This window comes from Azolla caroliniana, unplaced genomic scaffold (assembly GCF_043228905.1).
Source record: "Azolla caroliniana isolate FFs.n. ecotype wild unplaced genomic scaffold, voAzoCaro1.0.p SCAF_1, whole genome shotgun sequence".
NCBI classification, from domain to species: Eukaryota; Viridiplantae; Streptophyta; class Polypodiopsida; order Salviniales; family Salviniaceae; genus Azolla; species Azolla caroliniana.
The window spans coordinates 26,217,967-26,223,437 of record NW_028230436.1 but is presented as its reverse complement, the minus strand read 5'-3'; the positions used below and the strand labels follow the sequence as shown (position 1 = coordinate 26,223,437).

General features: G+C 41.2%; 2 non-coding genes across 2 annotated transcripts; both read left to right on the top strand.

Annotated features, from left to right (window-relative positions):
• Nucleotides 1–2,288: 2,288 nt before the first annotated feature.
• TRNAQ-CUG (transfer RNA glutamine (anticodon CUG)) lies at nt 2,289–2,360 on the top strand. Its single transcript has one exon. It is a non-coding gene; the product is annotated as a tRNA-Gln (tRNA).
• Nucleotides 2,361–4,205: 1,845 nt separating this feature from the next.
• TRNAQ-UUG (transfer RNA glutamine (anticodon UUG)) lies at nt 4,206–4,277 on the top strand. The gene has a single exon. It is a non-coding gene; the product is annotated as a tRNA-Gln (tRNA).
• The last annotated feature ends 1,194 nt before the right edge of the window (nt 4,278–5,471 follow it).

The following is a 5,471-nucleotide window of genomic DNA, read 5'->3' as shown; positions in this document are numbered from 1 at the left end:
TAGGAGTTCCTTTTCGGCAAGCATCTGCATTCCCCTTTTATTCATGTGGCCTAGCCTCTTGTGCCACAACTCACCGGATGTGTCGGCTGCCACATTTACTTCATTCCGGCACAACCATGCATACATTACATATAGTGTGTTTTGCTTTAGAGCACGAGCAACTATTAGGTTCCCTTTGCAGAATTTCCACAATAACCTTCGTTTTGAAAGCTACCAAAATAACCTTCATCATCTAGTCATCCGGCCAATATTAGATTCAACTTGATATCCGGAACATGGCATACATCTTTATGCAACATTCTACAACCCGTCGATGTTGTCAGCAACACATTTCCTATGCCCACAATTTTGCACGCTCCGTCATTTCCCAGCTTAACATCTCCGTAGTCTCCAGTTGTGTAGGATGAGAAGCACTCTCTCTTGGGTGTCAGGTGGAACGATGCACCCGAATCACCAACCCATGTTGATTCATCGTTGGCGAGATTTGCATAGCTCTATTCGGTGATGAACAATAGCTCTTGTTCACTTGCAATGATGGCCGAGATGTTCTTACTGTTCGAAATCTTTTTCGGCTCAACACCCTCAGCTCCTCCTTTGTCCTTTCTATAGTGCCGAAAACTCTTCTGGAAGTGCCCCCACTTCCCATAGTAGAAGCACGTGAGCCTTCCTCTAGACTTTGATCTGGTTTTGGACTTGTCACTATTTTGAGAACATCTCTACCTACCCCTTCCTCTATTTGAGTCACCTTCTATGACTAATGCCGTATGGTCAGAGTTGAACTCTTTGTCCTTTCATCCAACTTCTTCATTCAACAGGGTCGCCTTTACCATGTCTAGGGTCAACTGTTTCTCTTGTGATGTGGAGTTACTCAAGGTCACCACAAGTGTCTCCCAGCTGTTTGGAAATGAGTCTAGCACCAGCAAGGCTAATATCTCATTAGATAGAGGTATTTCAAGTGAGACGGTTTGGTTTATAAGTCCCTAGAAGGCATTAAGGTGTTCCGCCATGCTCGAGCCATCCTGATATCTCAACCTCACTTCCTCAAGGTGGGAACTCTAATTAGGGCAAACTTCATCTCAAACATAGTTTGTATCTTCTTCCATGAGACATCAGTTGTTACGAGCATGACCATATAATATCCCGTGGTGAGAATTTATCGTAGTATTCTATACACATGGATAAAGTGTGAGGGTTAAACGAGAGTGTAAAGAAGTGGAGGATTACTTTTATTCTCGGGATTGAGACAACCCATTAGGCCAAGTGTGAACTTGCCAGGGGACCTTAGGTCTGGCTATAAATATGAGGCCTAGCTACCCTCATTTGACACATGATCGACTATGTCTAGACTCTGATAATGTGGTGGGTCCACTTTTGTAGCGAGCGTGCGAGCACTAGGTACAACAGGACGCCACGATGGTAGTATGGGACGCCGATCGAGGCTCGAGTCCGTCTCGATCCCTTCGCTCGAGTGTGGTCGGGTGGATCGACACCCTTCTTTCTCTCTCTCCTTTCGTATTTATCTATCTTTTATCCTTATCATATGCTTACTTTAGAACATTTCTCTAACATAAGCTTCTGTCTCATAATTGAAGTTGTTATATAGTCTCATGTCTATAAAACATCGTATATATGTAGATGCCTTTAATGCGTGGCTTCCCAAACCAAAGCATCTATGTTATCCGGTTTGTCTTTGCCATTTTGTACTAGCAACCACAGGACTTCCAAACTGAATAGTTTCGGCTAGTTAGCTTGAACATACTTGAAAGGTAGCAACGTTGAGTTCATCTTCGTCACAGTGGACGAATATACAACTACTTCTCACTCTCACGCTCTGATTATTTAAATCTAATAATCATCACACACACCTGTATTTCCCTAGCTCTGTAAATACACACACACACACACACACACACACACACACACACATATGTATAGGTACTTAAAAAAATAGCCTTGTATCGGCTTCAAGCCGGCTTGCCTCTAGTTGGCTCAGCCAAATCGGCTCCTAACATAGCTAGCTCTCATATTGGTCTAGCTCACAGCCAGATTAGCCAGCATACAGGCGACTCTGGGCTGAATAGACTCTCCTCCCAACAAGAGGGACCTCTTCTCCACAACACTAAGTTTGAGTCATGGTGGAATCTTTTCTTGAATAGTCATTATATGTTTGACAATTAATGCAACCAAAACGATACACGAGGATGGGAAGTTATATTAAATCTCACTTCCCATCCTCGTGTATCATTTTTCTATGTTCTTCTTAGTACTAATATTTGTATTCAACTAATGGTTCCGTGGTCTAGTGGTTATGACATTGGACTCTGAATCCAATAACCCGAGTTCAAGTCTCGGTGGAACCTACTTGAGGTTTTTCATAGTAATCATTGTATGGTTGAGTATCAATGTAGTGATAAACGAGACTATGAATCAAATAATCCCGTTGTGTATCACAACACCTTGAATCCAATAACTCGAGTTGAAGAATTAGTGAAACAAGTTTTCAACTTGGTTGACTCTTTTCTTGAATAGTCATTGTATGGTTCAGGATCAATGGAAACAAAGTGATATGTGTGAGGTATGGGATGCTATTTACTTTTTTCTATTGGTTCCATGGCTTAGCGGTTAGCACATTGGACTTTGAAGACTTGAGGTTTTTCATAGTAATCATTGTATGGTTGAGTATCAATGTAGTGATAAACGAGACTCTGAATCAAATAACCCCCTTGTGTATCACAAGACCTTGAATCCAATAACTCGAGTTGAAGACTTAGTGAAACAAGTCTTCAACTCGGTTGACTCTTTTCTTGAATAGTCATTGTATGGTTGAGAATCAATGGAAACAAAGTGATATGTGTGAGGTATGGGATGCTATTTACTTTTTTCTATTGGTTCCATGGCTTAGTGGTTAGCACATTGGACTTTGAATCTAGTAACTCGAGTTCAAATCTTGGTGGAACCTTCTTCATTGACTTTATTCTTGAATAGTCACAACATGTTTGAGTATCCCATCCTCATGTATCACTTCATTATGCTGCTCCCCCAATCTCGGTGGAACCTTCTTCGCTCTTTTCTTAAATAGTCACTAATAACTATATGTTTGAGTATCACTTCACTATGTTGCTCCCCCAAAACTCGGTAGCACCTTCTTCACACTTTCTTGAATCGTCACTATATGTTTGAGTATCCCATCCTGATGTATCACTTCACTATGTTACTCCCCTAGATAGCATATGATGTTGACATCTCTAAATATTATTATGGCTTAATATTTGATATTGAATTGTAGGATACGGATTCAAACCCTCCATAGTATTTCCAGACCATCCTATTTCCAATCTGCTATACCATCCTATGGACAAGTGGTTAGGACATTGGACTTTGAATCAAAAAACTTGAGTTCAAGTCATGGTGGAATCTTTTCTTGAATAGTCATTATTGTTGGGATTTCGGTCCCTCCGGATGGGATGTCCGGAGATGAATGACGGCAAGCCCGGTTGCGGTTACGGAACCGGATGATGAAGAGTACCCGGCATGAAGCCGGATGAAGAGTACCCGGATACGGATCCGGATGATGAAGACCCCGGTTACGGAGCCGGATGACGAATGTACCCGGAGAGAGATCCGGATGCGGGGACATATTTGTGAATATGTTTGCCAAGGGCCCTTGAGGCTATATTTGTAAATAGCCCGAAAGTCATATGTGTATAAGTATGACTTAGGGCAAACAGTTTTATGTTGTTGCTCATTTTTCTGTTTTCCACTGAGAGGAAGCGAAGTGAGAGCAGCCGAGAGAGAGTGAGAGAGAAAGAGGAAGGAAGAGGTCGACGCCTCTGTGTAATACCGCCGCCTGTGGCGAGGACAGCGAGCTCAAGGTCGTCGCCTTGCAGCTCGCCATGTACATTCCCCGCGTATAGTGATAGTTGGAGTCTTGCACTCCCGTGGTTTTTCCCATTTAGGGTTTTCCACGTAAAACATCCAGTGTACCCTTCTCTTTATTGTTTTCGTGCATTCTTGTATTTCCCGTTTTCTGTGAGTAGATCCTATTCCTCGGTTGTGGCCGAGCGCTGTCTACAACAATTATATGTTTGAGCATCAATGCAACTAAAATGATATACGAGGATAAGAAGTGAGATTATGTGACTTCCCATCCTTGTGTATATTGTTTCTATGTTGATCAATGTTCTCGCTTTTTTTATACCACTAATGGTTCCATGGTCTAGTGGTTAGGACATTGGACTTTGAATCCAATAACCTGAGTTCAAGTCTCGGTGGAACCTACTTGAGTTTTTTTCATAGTAATCACTGTATGGTTGAGAATCAATGTAGTAATAAACGAGACTTTGAATCAAATAACTCCGTTGTGTATAAAAAGACATTGAATCCAATAACTCGAGTTGATGTCCTCGTGACACTTGGTTGACTCTTTTTTTGAATAGTCATTGTATGGTTGAGAATCAATGCAAACAAAGTGATACGTGTGAGGTATGAGATGTTATTTACAATTTTCTATTGGTTCCATGGTCAAGTCGTAAGCACATTGGACTTTGAATCCAGTAATCCGAGTTCAAATCTCGGTGGAACCTTCTTCACTTTAGTCTTGAATAGTCACAATATGTTCGAGTATCCCATCCTCATGTATCACTTCCCTATGTTGCTCCCCCAATCTCGGTGGAACCTTCTTCACTCTTTTCTTGAATAGTCACTAATAACTATATGGTTGAGTATCCCATCCTCATGTATCACTTTGCTATGCTACTCCCCCAAATCTCGTTGGAACCTTCTTCACTCTTTTTTTGAATCGTCGCTATATGTTGGAGTATCCCATCCTAATGTATCACTTTACTATGTTACTCCCCTAGATACCATATGATGTTGACATCTCTCAATATTATTATGGCTTAATATTTTATATTGAATTGTAGGATAGGGATTCAGACCCTCCATGATATTTTCACATCTTCCTATTTCCAAACTTGGAGCTATACCATCCGATGGACAAGTGGTTAGGACATTGGAATTTGAATCAAATAACGTGAGTTCAAGTCTTGGTGGAATGACTTTTCTTGAATAGTCATTATATGTTTGAGCATCAATGCAACCAAAATGATACATGTGGATAGGAAGTTAGATTATGTGACTTCCCAACCTTGTGTACCATTTGTCTATGTTGGTCTTCGTACTCACATTTTTATTCACCTAATGGTTCCATAGTCTAGTGGATAGGACATTGGACTCTAAATCCAATCACCCGAGTTCAAGTACGATGGAACTTGCGTGAGTTTGTGTGTAGTAGTCACCATATGGTTGAGTATCAACACGGTTATAAACGAGACTTTGAATCCAATAACCCCGCCCCACAGTGTATCACAGGACTTTGAATTCAATTACTCGAGTTGAAGGCTTGGTGAAACCTGATTGACTCTTTTCTTGAATATTCATTGTATGGTTGAATATCTATTAGTTCCATGGTC